At 41.5% G+C, this 15,332-nt stretch overlaps 1 pseudogene; it reads right to left on the bottom strand.

Moving 5' to 3' along the window:
* Nucleotides 1–11,991: 11,991 nt before the first annotated feature.
* LOC102438967 lies at nucleotides 11,992–13,817 on the bottom strand (annotated as a pseudogene).
* Between the last annotated feature and the right edge of the window lie 1,515 nt (nucleotides 13,818–15,332).

Here is a 15,332-nt window from a genome sequence, read left to right as displayed (position 1 = left end):
GATTTTTCAACTACCCAAAGAAATGATACATTCCATCTTACTTAAAAGAGGATTGATAAATTTCCCATTTGCCCTATTAAATATATATTTTAAATATGAGTGAACAAAACATTCAAGGGAATTGCTACACTGTACCTAATTTTCATCAAGAAAGAACTTATTGCTGATAGATGAAAACCATGGTAGAAAGTGATATTGTAATTTCAGAGATAATAATAACCAAAGAAAAAAGTACACTGGACATGTCAGTGGAGTCTTAAATCATTGGCACCCACACAGGGTTGTTCCTCTAACCACTTGGGAGTATGTTGAAACATAGATCCTCAGGATCCTCTTCAGATGGACGGAAGTCAGAATCCTTGCAAATGAAGAAAAGGAAACTATATTTCCAGATTTCCCACAGATAATCCTGCTGGGGAATCAGGTTTCCCAAATAATTTTTTTTCTAGGAACTGGTAGGAATTTGTCTCCCAGATTAAAATGGTTTATTTTTAATCACCTGTACTCCAGCTCTGTTCAGCTTTCTAGGAGTTGCCCTGTTCCTTTTGTTATGTCAGAAATCAGGCTGGCGGGAAGTGACAAACCATATGCACTGGTAGGTTCAGAAAAGGACTGTTTATTTGCACCGGTGCCGGCCCAGCGGAGTCCCCTCCAGAGGCTGAGCCCTGAATGTGGCAGGGTTTTGCCTTATATACATCCCTAGGTTCTTTGTCTCCCATATATGACATACACATTCTAGACATTCTTTCTACCTTACATGATAAGCTTCCAGGTATTTCGCAGCTTTCTACACCCATTGGAGCTCTCGATGAAGGCCTGTTGCCTAGGCTACAGAGGGAGGACTCGGTTCCCTATCTGCGCCTAAGGGAAAGTCCCCTGACGGAGAGCAGAGTGTCCCATGCACCTCCCCTGCCTCTCACCTTCAATCTGCCAAGAAGCCAGTGAGATTATAAAAGCCAGGGGCGTGGTTACCGCGGTGCAGCCAAAAGGAGGGATTTATCTGCTCTGCACTTACCTTCTCACCTTCGATGCAGCAGAGGTTGTATTGAAAAGGATTTAAGGATCAGACTTTTGGCTATCTAAAAGCATCACACACCCCAAAATGAGATAGCTTCCCAATATTCTGCAGACTTTGGTCTTCAGTTTGTTGTTTTGTTTTGTTTTGTTTTTAAGGAGAATGACAGAGAGTGGAGAAGAAAATAAATCTCACCTTTTCTACTTTCAGGAAATCAGACAAGTGTAGCCCAGCACGGGGAGGCTCTGGGCTGTATTTCAATGCAGTTCTCTCAGGCTTTTACCTACAGAAAATCCTTCCCGCAGCTGGAAATTGGCTGACTGTCAGTCATAGTGTTTGCATTGGGAATTGTAAAATATTTCTGCCTTTTATGTGTATATTAGTGGAAGTTGGAAGAGGACCCATTCGAGACTACCAGCCTGATCTTATTTTACAACTAATCTCTGCCTCATTGATTCTATGTGACAGATACAATTGTTTCCCTTCCATTGTCTCTGTCTTGAAATGCCCTGTTGACCACGAGGAATTGAGAAAGAAAGGAACAGGACTGTGAATATGCTGTGTGTTTGTATAAATTTTGGTCTCTCTAACACATGTAAAATAAGATGTTACTGATTGCATTTTTGAGGCTTTATTTGGCTAAATGGAATCAACAAATACAATTGCCCTTTGTAGTCACCATCTCCTAAGTTTACATTTTGCATTGTTAACTTAAAATTTACAGAATGCCTTTACTTACATCATTTCATTTGATGACATTGATTATTCCCTTTAGTTCCCCCACCAAAAGGCAGATACGATGATACCTGGGTCCAGAGAAGTAAAATAACTTGCCCAAGTCCACACAGTGAATAACTCCATGTATATTTTTACCTGCCCAGAGAAGATTCTTCTTTGGTATTTGAGAGTAATTGAACCAAATACTCATTGCACAGATAAGATATATATAAAGGTAATATGCTAATTGTCCGATACGGTGTCCCAGTAATGACCAGTTTGCATATTGACAGACCAGCAGGTGCACACACAGCAGGGGGGCTTGTGTGAGGCTTGCTTTCCTGACCCCCGCACTGGAGTCCTCTTTTTCTCCTGGGTGCACATGCCCAACAAACACCCCTGCAACACCACACCTCATCCGAGAGCACTCTGCCTGGGGGCACCACCAACCCCCCCCCAGGTGGGGGGAGCCAAGGAGCAACAGAAGGCCGGTTCTCTGGGCGTGGTTGGCAGACGCCAACCGTGGGGTGTGTGCCTCAACAGTGACCCCTGGGAGGGGTCACACACACAAATCGAGAGGGTGTGGATCCAACACCACAAAGGAAGGGCCCAGGCACGACAATAGAGAGTGCACAGGCGACCCTCACACCACAGGGAAACCACCACGGCTTAATCCAGCAGTCCATTCATTCATCTGCCTGGTCCGACCTGGACGGGGGGAGGGGGGGGGCTTGCATCCTGGGCGGAACACTTCCCGAAGGACAAGCCAGGCCCAACCATACCTGCGCAAGCACCCTGTCACCTGCAAATTCAGGAGGGGAGTGGACAGAGAGCCGCGGGAGGCATGGGAGCAAGCATGCTGGGGGGCGGGAAAGGCCTCTGCGAACTCCCCCTCTTCAGCGCTCAGTGAATGCACACAGGCACACACGTAGCACAGCGGTCCCGCGATGGATGGTGGCCCGGGCCAGCTGGACCCTCCCCCAACTCAGAGGGGGGAGGCATGGGCCACTGTAGACAAGACACAGCTGCGTCATCGCTGACCCCTCAAAGCCAGTGTGAGAGGGGTCCGAGTGCCCAAACAGAGGAGGCTACAGGTCCCAGAGAGGAAAGCAGTCAGTACTAAGGACGAAAAGCATAGAATTTTTAGTTAGCCTGTAAAAAACAGTAAAAGAGTGAGGGAGGAGGGGGGAATATGGGGAAGATGGGGAAGAAGGGAAGGAGGGAGGGAAGAACTTTATAAAGAAGTCAGTAGAGAACAGAGTTAAAGAAGGAAAGAGGATTATGAGTGAACTGTAGGAGTTATAATGAAAATCAAGGATACTTGTGTACTGGGGACAGATTTTAAAACTATGAGTCATAAAAGAAAAAAGATAAATGATAGTGAATAATTAGGCAGGTAGATAGATATTAAAACAGTGGAAGTAAGTAGAGAAGAGTGTCTGGGAAAGGTAGGATGGGAGATAAAGAAGGAGGGAAGAAAATTTTTAAAGGGGAGCCAGTAGAACTTAAAAGGAGAATGGGAAGAAGAAGAAATGCGGCAGGCAGAGTGGTTAGGGCAGGCAGGCAGGTGAGCAGTTAGGAGCCAGAGATCCCAGATTGCGAGAAGGATGTCCAATTGCCTAAACTGGCAGTTGGACATCCCCCGAGAGCTCCCGCATTGGAGAAGGTACAGGTCAGGCTGAAGGACCACCCCCCCCCCATGCATGAATTTTGTGCACTGGGCCTCCCTCTCTCTCTCTCTCTCTCTCTCTCTCTCTATATATATATATATATATATATATATATGAGCTTTAAACAATTTTAAAAATCAGTTTTTATGAGTATAAATTTTTACAAATTAAATAGAAGTTTCTTAAACTTGAATGAATTCTGTCAAGGCTTTTTGAAGTCTTAGATGTCACTACAGAAAGACTATATCTTGTTTCTATCTTCTGACATCTGATGTATGTCTTTGGAAAAAAGTCAGATAACTGTGGGCTGTATGGATTGCAAACTTAATGGTATGTCAGTTTGAATACAGATTTCCACTGTATTGGATATAAATAATTGTATTATTCCTTTGTCAAAGTGTTATTTATGATAGCTGTGTGTACAATTGTTTTTTTTACCTATAATGGTAAAAGAACAATTTTCTATAAAAAACAAATAACAATTAAGTACTTCATATGTAGTGAAGTTGTTTTAAAAAAATGTCAAATAATAGTCAACATATATTAGTTTCACAGAAAGTAAAATTTTATTATTTATTGTCCGTTCTGGCCAGCCACTGTAAAAAAAGGACTGGACTTAAGTGATCTGCATTTTACATATAATTTTGCCATTTAACTCATTTTCTTACTTGGTCTTGGTTTTCTTTGTTTCTTTGTCCTTAAAATGCATGTTGAAGGTTAAGGAGAATTAGTACACTGGTCTTTTCATACTCTGCTCCCATAGGAACTGTTAGCCTGTGAGTTGCTTAAATTAAATGATAAGTGTTTTTGTCCAGTTTGCAGGGTATAGAGAAAAATATTAAAATTGAGATAAGATTTTTCTTGCTATAAAGCTTTCTTCCATAAATTTTTACTTAATTCCTTATCACTAGATACCTCTTGGTCTGCTAGGGAATACTCGAAGGTGATAAAATTAATGAGCAAGTAGTAAATTGATATTAAGTTAAACTGCAGAAAAGGGAAACACGAGAGAGCTCACTGTAACCTTATGTGTGTCATAATTTCTAGATTAAACTCCACGAGGAAATACACCATTACATTCATCACAAAACCACTAGCACCAACCTATTAACTACTACCGATTAGAGAATAGTAAGATAAATTGACTTACTAATAAGATAAATTGAGTGACTAACTATAGTGCATAAAAGTAGTATAGCAGATTTTCAGTGTCTGGATCTGCACGTAAGCAGTCTGGAAGTCACCACTCTGTCCTAAGAACAAGTACAAAGCTGAACATACAGAAAAATCAACAATTCTTTTTGGATCCATGTGAGAGGAGAGGATACAGAACAAATGACTACCCCCAAGATTAGAAAGTCAAATAAGTGAATGCAGGGAAGCATGGCTTACTGGAACAGAGAATCATGAGCAGAAACTTCTATGCAGTGGTTCTCAACCTTCCTAATGCCCCGACCCTTTAATACAGTTCCTCATGTTGTGGTGACCCCCAATTTCATTGTTACAAATTGAACATAATTAAAGCATAGTGATTAATTACAAAAATAATATGTAATTATATATGTGTTTTCCAATGGTCTTAGGCGACCCCTGTAAGAGGGTCATTCTACCCCCAAAAGGGTCTCGACCCACAGGTTGAGAACTGCTGCTCTATGGGAAAGAGTGCCTGGGTAGGAAAATCTGAACTTTAATTGCAGAATTCCTGGAGGTTCGGTATGGACAACTCTGAGAGTAAAAAACCTCTGGGGAACCTAGTCATCAGGGTGTACCCACAAAACCCAACTTAAAAACAAACACACATAAAGGTTAAAAGTAAAAGGAAGGAGATAATTATACCATGTTCACACTAATCAAGAGAAAGCAGAAATAGCTATTTTAATTTTAGAGAAAGCAAACTCCAAAGCAAGGAAATTTATCCAGGATAAAGAAGGGCATTACATAATGATGAAGGAGTCAACTCTCCAAGAAGATATAAAATTATTAATATGTAAGTGGCCAAGAAAAGAGTATCAAACAGTGTGGGAATGACTCAGCACAGGAGTCCAGGTAGCTGCCCTCTGAGCTCCATTTCCAGGGCTACCAGCCCTGGATCCTCCTCACACAGCTCTAGTCCACTCTGCCCTCCCTCTGCTGGAGCCTAAGATAAGTGGCTGTCTATGAAATTTTGTGCACTGGCCCTTTAAGATGGTGCCTGCATTTCTGATTGGTCATTTTTCAGTTTCTACATCTTTTCTCATGCTGTTGAGCATCCTTGTAACCATTACTTTGAACTCAGTATCTAATTATCTCCATTTCATTTAGCTTTTCTTCTGGAGAATTCTCTTATTCTTTCATTTAGGCCTCCCCATTTTGGTTGCCTGTTTGGAGTTTGTTTCGATGTGTTAGGTAGATCTGCTATGACTCCCAGTCTTTTTGGAGGGTCTCTGGTGCAGAGCAATATCAGACACTGTTTGTGACTGGCCCTGAGTACCCTGTTTGGAGCTATCAGCAATCCATAGCTTGTGGCTCCCTCTGCTGGGGCTGGGGCTGGGTGCATTGGGAAAGGACCAAGATGCACACCAAGGTCTGCTTTTCCTAGCCCTGGGTCCAGAAGCAGATCAGGCAGACTCAAAGCACCCGATATCTACCTCTGCCTGCAGGCTGATTATTATTCTTAGTCTCTTAGTGAGCCTCAGGCTGTAGATCACAGCAAGGCATAACCTCCACAGAGTGAGGCGAGAGGTTTTCCAATTGCTTCCCACCTGACTCCAGGCAAAAGCTGCCTGAATGATAAAGGTCTGCCTGAAAAAGGTGGTTGCTCTTCGAGCTCTGTCCCCAGAGCAACCAGCCCTGGATTCTCCTCCCACAGCTCTAGTCCACTCTGCCCTCCCCTGCCAGAGCCCAAGGTAAGTGGCTGCACACAAAATTTTGTGTGTTTGCCCTTTAAGATGGTGCCAGCATTTCCTGCAGTCTCCTCCGGGCAGGTGGAAACCCTGCTGCTTTTCACAGCCAGATGCTGTGTGGGCACTTTTCTCAGTTCTGGTGCTCTGGGCTGGGGAGCCAGCTTGGACTGTAGACCCCAGAGTTCTCAGTGGGAAACCCCCACAGCTGAGATATCCCTCCGGAACTTTAGCTGCTGTCTGTGGGATTCCAGCCAGCCCTCCACACTTCCTACCAATCTCTATCTGGTCTCCACTTTACACCTTGATTACCAGGGTTCTCTCCAGCTGGTCTTCAGTTGATTATTCAGGATGATTTTTCTATATTTTAGTTGTAATTCCAGTTTGTCCTGGGAGAGTGTCAGTGTAGCTTTCACTTAATCCACCACCATCTTGGAATTGCTGAACTATATACAAATGACTGCATTTTATTTTATGCTATACCTAAATGATTATAAAATATAGTTTCTAAGTTTGTAAGCAAATATACTTAAAATTTTTAACGATATGGATGAAATTATAAAAATATATAGATAGTAAAACTGGAAATTAAATTAAAATATGTTAATGAACCAAATGTCCCTGAAATTTAAATAAAATATTAATATTATTAATAATATATATACTTGTCCTGTTCTAGATGTTATTCACATGAGGTTTCATATCTCCTATCTGTCTATCTATCTAATTTTCTCCTCCCCAAAAAATGATTATAAGAGAAATCATGAGGGAGAGAGAGAGGGAGAAGTATGTGTCCAATGCTTTTTATGAATCTGTAATATTACTGATATTAAAACAGTGCAGGAAATAAACATTATGATCTAGTAATAACACAATAAACTGTTGACATTGCTAGTGGGAAAATTGGTAATCAAATTAACTGTGTATTTAAATATATGCAAACACATGTTTCATGATCAAGTTAGTTTTATCCCAGTGATGATACAAAGATGGTTCAAAATCAGAAACTATCAATGTAATTTACTGTAATAAAGAACTAATAAAATAAAATAAACTACTATAATCTCAGCATTTGCAGAGAAAGCATAACTTTGACACTTATTCATTATTATAAATGTTGGAAGGAAATATAAAATTTCCTTAACTAAAAGCCCACACACCAAGACCTACAAAAAACAGCATTCTCAAAACACAGACAATTGTTTGGTAACTTTTTACTGAAAGAATAACTTCTAATCGCATTAACTTTCAACATATTCTTAGGAAAGCTACCCAATATAGTAAAAGTTGAAAAATATAGGAGTAACCATTATAGGAAGATAAGGGAAATATAATGGCAATTTTTGTAGGTTATGTGATTATCATTGTAGAGAAGTACTACAATTACAGGGGAACCTTGGTTGTCAAACTTAATTTGCTCCGGAAGGCTCCTTGAGAAGTAATTTGTTTAAAAATCTAATCATTTTTTCCATTAGAAATAATGTAAATTGAATTAATCTTTCCCAGACCCCCAAATGATTCCCTGTTTTAACCTTTCTTATATACAGTACATGTCTAATGTACTGTTTAATTTATAAGTAACACTTCTTTCCTCAAATTTATTGAACCACCCCTACTAGCCTTAAATGTATCACTTCCAGCACTCATTTCAGGGGTGTCTTTCAGGAAGACAGCATGTGGAAATGATCTTCACATATCACTGCCTCCAAAATGCAGTCATCAGCTAACTGCTTTTCCTTTATCCAAATCAACAATAGTTTTTCCACCTATTCAATTGCCTGTAATCATTGTTTCTTTCACACCCTTAGCAGCACTAGCACTCTTGATGGCTTCTTTATATTTTAAAATTGTGCTAATTGTCCATTTTGCCAACAACAAAAGAAAAAAAAACTATTCACAGCACAATTTCCTGAGATATTAACAACAAGAGGTTTAGCAGTAAACTGATTTGCATTCTCTCCTTTGTTTTTAGCCTGAGAGATGCTTTCTGTTATGCTGATGTATCAGCATGAGAGGGTTGTCAGATTGAAAATCAAAGTTTGGTTCAACAAGGGAGATATTTTTTTTGATGAACAAGTTGGTTAAGAACTAAATTGTTTGAGAGGGAGACATTTGAGAACCAAGGTTTGACCATAATTGAAAAACTTGTATAGGATGGAAAGAATATAAATTGACTCAAATTACATCTCTTCCACCCTATAACAGACCTTAAGTTCCATTACAGAAAATCATGAAGTGAAATTTTTATAGAGGTGACATTATGAAACAATATTTACATTTGTTGCAATTTATGTCTTTCACCCCATTTTTATTAGTTTATTTTAGCTATAGCTTGGCTAATTTATCTCAGTTCTTAGACAATTATTATAATATAGAATGTTAATTATCATGGCTGAAATATGTATGTATATATACATGTCATATGCATAACATAAATATAGAAGAGTTTGCATTTTCTCAAGATAAAAATGAAATGTATTTAGGTAACATATTTTATCTTTGGTCAGTATAAAATCTGATTCTTCACTTGATGTATTTATAGCTTCTAAATATGGTCACAATTGTGTGAGCTACATTTTCATCTTTCAAGGTCATCCTATATAATAAAAGCCTAATATTCTGAGTGTCCAGTCATCCAGTCATCTGTTCAACCAATCAAAACATAATATGCTAATGATATGCTAAGGTCGCTCAACCACTTACTATGACGTGCACTGATCACCAAGGGGCAGACAGTTGACTGGTTGACCAGTCGCTATGATGTGCACTGACCACCAGGGAGCAGACACTCAACGCAGGAGCTGCCCCCTGGTGGTCAGTGCTCTCCCACAGGGGGAGCGCCACTCAGCCAGAAGCCAGGCTCACAGCTGGTGAGCACAGCAGCAGTGGCGGAAGCCTCTCCCACCTCCATGGCAGCAATAAGGATGTCCAACTGCAGGCTTAGGCCCGCTCCCCATGGGAAGCAGGCCTAAGCCCGTGGTCGGAAAACCATGGCTTGTGAGCCACATGCGGCTCTTTCGCCCCTTGAATGAGGGTATTCCACAAAATACCGCCACACTCAAGGGGCCAAAGAGCCGCATGTGGCTCGCGAGCCGTGGTTTGCTGAGCCGCAAGGTTGCCAACCACTGGCCTAAGCCATCAGTCAGACATTCCCCGAGGGTTCCCAGACTGTGAGAGGGCGCAGGCAGGCTGGGCCCCCTGCCCTCCCAACTGCACAGATTTCATGCACTGGGCCTCTAGTACTTATAATACAAATAGTACTTTACAGTTAGCACCTATGGGCTTTTTATTGCCTAAGTACTTTACCAACAATTAATTTAATGCTCTTAAGAACCATGGGGACCCTGTGTTTTTAGTATAAAAGGAAGGTTATACTAGTCTCTTTGGGAAGGAAATTCAATCAGGCTATGTTTTCACATACATTTGTAATATGCATCAACATAAGCGGTGGAAATAAAAGAGGAAAGCACATGTAATTCAGCTCATCTTTATTGTGAAGCAGTTGATTTCTAGGGGGAATATGTCCTATTTTCTTTACACTAAATTAAGGTACAATAAATTAAACTTGAAAAAGTGTCAAAAATATGGAATTAATGAGAATATATACCATGTCCATTAATTGGAAATATTGTGAATATGATAAACAAAATAAATAAATGTAACAAAAACAAACTCATAGATACAGAGAACAAAATGATGGTTTTCTGCTGGGAGGAGGTTGAGGAAATAGGTGAAAATGGTGGAAGGGATTAAGAAGTACAAATTGCCGGTTATAAAAATAGTCACAGGGATGTGAAGTACAGCACAGGGGAATATACTCAATACTCTTGTAATAACTGTATGGTGCCAGATGGGTACTAGACTTATTGGGGTGATCACTCTGTAAGGTGTATAAATGTTTAATCACTATGTTGTACACCTAAAACTAGTATAATATTACATGACAACTATAATTAAAATTAAACTTAAAAAACCAATAAAAAATAAGCTCCAAATGTATAAAACTCCAAGTTAAGAAGAGCAATAAAATAAAGAAAATGCAAAATACCTCTGTTACTTTGTGGATAGCAAAACTCTTTTAAATAATACTCCAAGACCATATGCATTAATAAAAGATTGAAATAAATACTTTTAAAAACTAATGATTTCTGATCAATGAAGAAAGTGATAGATTGGGTGAACAGATGTTACTGAAAGATTGACATCTAGATTTTTTTAAGGAATGTCTGGAAATCAATAAGGAACAAAATGGACAAATATTAAACTAGAGGCCCAATGCATGAAGATTCGTGCAAGAATGGGCCTTTCTTCCCATGGCTGCCAGCACTGCCTTCGCTCCAGCCCGGAGACACCTTTCTGCCTTTGTTCCGGCCCGGAGCCACCTTTCCGCCTTCCCACGCAGCCCAGAGGCCTGGAGCAGCTGGGGCAGTGTGGAACGCCTGTGTCGTCACCATGGCGTCCCACCCCGCCGCCCCCGCCGCTCAGTGCCTGTGTATGCAAATTAACCTGCCATCTTTGTTGGGTTAATTTGCATGCTCACTCCTGATTGGCTGGTGGGAGTCATGCAGGTACAGTCAATTTGCATCTTTCTCTTTTATTAGTGTAGATAGTTGAATCACAGAACAGGAAAACTGAATGAAAACTGAACAAAGTGCTCAACCTCTCTGAAGCTTACATTAAAAAGAAGACAAAACAACCTAAAAATAAGAAACATTTTTACTTCTGTCAGATTTAGAAAAAGATCGAATGGGAAATGACACCAAATGCTGGTGTAATTTTGGGAGAATGAGAACCCTCATGACTTTCTGGTGGGACTATAATGGCACCACCTTGGTGAAAGCAGTCTGGCAGAACCTTATGTTAGTAATTAGTGACGGTGCTTTAAGATCCAGGAAATCCACTGCTGGTTAGCACCCAATAGTAACTTGGACAGTACACCAGAAGGCATTTTTATAAAATCCATCATTCTGGTGGTTAGAAATTAGTAACAGGTGTGATAGCATTATCTGTTTATTTTCCTTCCTCCCCAACCAGCACGGCCTCCCTGGGGGCAGAGGACACTTCCGTGCACCGCTGACTTTGGTTGAGCTCGGCAGAGGCATAATTGCTCTGGGGACCCATGGGCAGAAAATAAGCATGCTGTAAACCACTGAGAATTCACAGTTGTTTATTCTATAGAATTATTGCAGAACAACTTGACCAATACAATACATAAATTGTGGGGTTTACATAGGTTTAAATACAATATAACAAGAACTAACAATGATTTAGAGTTTTAAACTGCAAAAGGTTAGTTCTTAAAATAGTTTTTTTTCCACTTAAAGTAAGAAATTATATTTATAGCAAAGTATATAGCTACTATATGTTCTTGTCATATGTATACAATTAGGCATATGTTGTATTGATGCTTATCAGGAACTCGTTGATGGGGATGGTGTTGGGAATGACTAAATTAAGTAAAATAAGAGAGGCTTTGCACAGAATGATGGACAAGGTGTATCAAGAATCATACCTGAGATCCAAATTAAACACAAACATATAACAAATATAGAAAAGCATTAGCTATTGTTATTGCTGGGTCTTGGGAAAATTGATAGTTATGATATTATTTTTTTTTTATAGTTTAACTAGAGGCCCCGTACATGAAAATTCATGCACTGGAGGGGGCGTCCCTAAGCCCGGCCTGCCCCCTCTCACAGTCCAGGAGCCCTCAGGGGCGGGAGGCGTCCTGGCGGTGACGCCCCATCACAATGGACAGTCGGACATGCCTCTCGCAACGTTGTTGCTGCTGCTGCTGCTGTTGCTGCTGTTGCTCCGTGGCATCTCTCTGAACTGTGGTTCATACTTGCCACGCTGGGGTTACGCCCCGGGTTCATGATGTTCACTGGGGGTTCAGGCCCCCCATTGCTTGCTGCTGCGGAGGGACAGCAGGTCATGGCCCGCTGGCTTGCATGGCATTCAGAATCAGCAGGCTGGGCTAGAGCTGAAGGCTGGCTGGCTGACCACTTACTTGGCCGTGTGCTATTTGATGAGAGCTGCCATCAGCTGAGGGTTTGACTTGAGGATGTTGAGCACATGCTGCTGCTGGGGGAGCTGGGAGACTTCAGGGTCTGCAGCAGGTCCTGCAGGGCACCTGGAGATGTGCTCTGAGGTGGCTGCACCTTGGGTCTGCATAGACATCATGGGTCTGGGCATGCCTCACATTGACTGTTGCTGGGGGATGGGTGCCGGCTGCCACTGCCAGGAGTCGGGGGGCAGAATAACAGGCCCACTGACTTGGTTGGGTCACATTCAGGCCCATGGGGGCCATCTGGCTCTCAGGGGTCACGGTGCCTCAGGGGCATACCGTTTTGGTGCTCACCCAGTACAGATGCTGCTGCTGCTGCTGTGCCTCACATGCAATCTGCCGGGCGCCTCCACTGCTGCAGGGGGGCCTGGGCAGGGGCAGTGGGGCTGGCACCTGGTTAGTAGGCTTCCCAGTGCGAACTGTGGTGGGGGGCTGAGTTCTGGCCACGCTGGAGAAGCCAGCTAGTGGCATGCTCACAGGCGAGGGCTGGGGCAGAGTCGGGGGCTGTGGTGTCCAGGGTGTGCTGGGATGCAGTGTGGGGGGCCAGAGTGGGGGGCTGAAGGAGGGGAAGGCAGACTCGGCTGAGGCACGATGTGGATGTTGATGGTGGCATCTGCTGGCGCATGAGCTACGCGTGCTGCCGGCGGTGCTGTGTCTTCTGCTGGCAGAGCTTCTGCTTGATGTTGAGGTAGTAGGGAATGGGGCATGTGTTTTCTTGGCGGTGTTTGGCATGGTAGCAGCAAAGGGCCCTGAACTGCTTGCACACTCCGCAACCTCCATTGGTCTTGCGCTGGCAGCCCTTGGTGTGCTGCACAACCCACCTCATCTTCTGGCAGGACGGCTGCGGGCAGTTGGCGTCACGGTACTGGCGGGCATGCCTCAGGGATTGGATGCAGCACTGGATGGCCTGGCGCTGCCACTCCGGAGGCTCCTGAACTGGGGCTCACCCGCCACCCCTGCGGGAGCAGAGGCAGCCCCGCCTCCTCAGGTCCGGTTCCTGTGGCTCCCCCACCTCCTCTATTCCGGTTCTCCCGCCTCCTCTGCTCTAGCTCCCCCGCCTCATCCGCTCTGGCTCCCCCACCTCCTCTGCTCTGGCTCCGCAGTGGCAGTTACTTCCTCCTCCCCAATGGCTCCCTCGGCAGAGTCAGTGCTGTTTCCTGAGCAGCCAGCAGAAGAGCTCTCAGGACCCCCTCCTGCCTGGACTCGCCAAGAAACAGGCTGTTTTGGAGCCAACTTTTATTGTACTTTCCGTGGCGATGAAGTAAGCATTCTGCCAGGCCGCTCACGCTGCCTGCTCTCAACCCCCCCCTTCCCCCCCTCCCCCCTCCCCCTCCCCCCCCCTACTGGAGGACTCGGGCAGTGCTGAGAGGATTGGGCACTGCCATCTTTTGTGACGGAGTCATGGTTAATTTACCCTTTTATTAGATAGGATGTTTTTAAGAGTAAGATTTACCTTTTCTTTTTGTCATTCTCAAATTGCATAGGCACTTATCCTCTCTTCTCTTTATCCCATACTTCCACATATTTTGCTTAACTTTTAAAATTCATATTATATTATTTTATTGCTCTTAGTATTTTGTAACTTATCTAAGACTTCCTAACAACACAGTGTTTGGCAGTATCACTTTCACTGAAAATGTTCTTAAATTGAGTAGAATTGAGTTAAATATATTATCCTGATGGTTCTCTGGTATATATCAAATGAATAGTAATGTTTTAGATTCAAAGGAAATATAATTTTTTGTGAATATAGATCTAGTAGGTTTTATTTAAAAATTCATATTTATTCTCTTCTGCCACATTGTCATTTGTCATTTCATGCTGTATGAATATACCTAACAATTTTATACAGTTAACATCAACTCTTTCTTCCAACCCTCATTATAGGCAAATCTTTAGATGCCTTGTTTACTTTTGTGCCTTCAGAGTATGAAGATGCTTGCTACACAGAGGTCACTGAATACAAATTAACTGAATAAATAAATGAATTATAATACTTAACAATGGCAAAAATAACCAAGAGTAAGAGAGTCGTTTGCAGTGCAGAAAGTTTTCAGTAATGTTGACTTTCACAATATAATTTTTAGGTAATTTTTGTGATTGCCATTTTGCAGTGGAGAAAACTGCACACCAGGAAGGCTTCGTAACTTGCTTGAGATCACTAGGTTAGTACTTCGAAAGACCCATCATGTGTTCTTGTCTTATGGCACCAAGATAGCCATAGATACTTTAAGTATATTTTCAATTTCAATATAGAAACTCTCAAGGTAATAAGTAATGCGTATTTGAGAAAATATAACACAACCATTTCCAACTTTATTCTTGGCCATTTGGTTGTCTCTGAAATTTGTGTTCTGCTTTTCTTTAGGCTGTTAGAGGAGATAAGCAACAAAGCATTATAAATTTATTAGTAATATAATTGTGGAAAGTTCTATGTTCTTCCATAACTAGTTAGATCCGAAGGACTAATTTCAGTGTTGTAAAAAATATATATATACTTAAACATGTAATAAAACCAGAATTGGGTAGAGAGATATTATAAAAAATAAGTGAACCTTTCAAAAATAGCTTTTTAAAAAGTCTTTAAATATAATGCTAATTCAGTTGAGTTTTTCTTTTCTTTGTTATGAATATTAAAGGTATACCATAAATTTAAAGTTTTTTCCTGTCATATGTAGAAAAAATATTAAGATTATAATGTATAAATGTTAATTATTAATGTTCTTAATTGTATTTGCTATTCAAGCAATTGAGCAAACCTAAAATATTTAACTATAACACTTTAATGTTACAGTCATACCAAAAATTATAAACATATACAATATGATAAATAAACTGACTATAAATTGATTTAAGGTAAATTCTTTCCCCTGAAATAGAGGCCTCTTTAAATTATTTTAATTTAGAGGGTTTTTAATCAGAATGTTGAATATCCCCAAAGAGTCGATGGATAGACGATCTAACAACTGGATGGGGGAAAAAAT

The sequence above is a fragment of the Myotis lucifugus genome, unplaced genomic scaffold (assembly GCF_000147115.1).
Source record: "Myotis lucifugus unplaced genomic scaffold, Myoluc2.0 scaffold_9, whole genome shotgun sequence".
Taxonomy (NCBI): domain Eukaryota; kingdom Metazoa; phylum Chordata; class Mammalia; order Chiroptera; family Vespertilionidae; genus Myotis; species Myotis lucifugus.
Note: the sequence above shows the minus strand (reverse complement) of the source record. Positions and strands in the feature narration are given on the sequence as shown.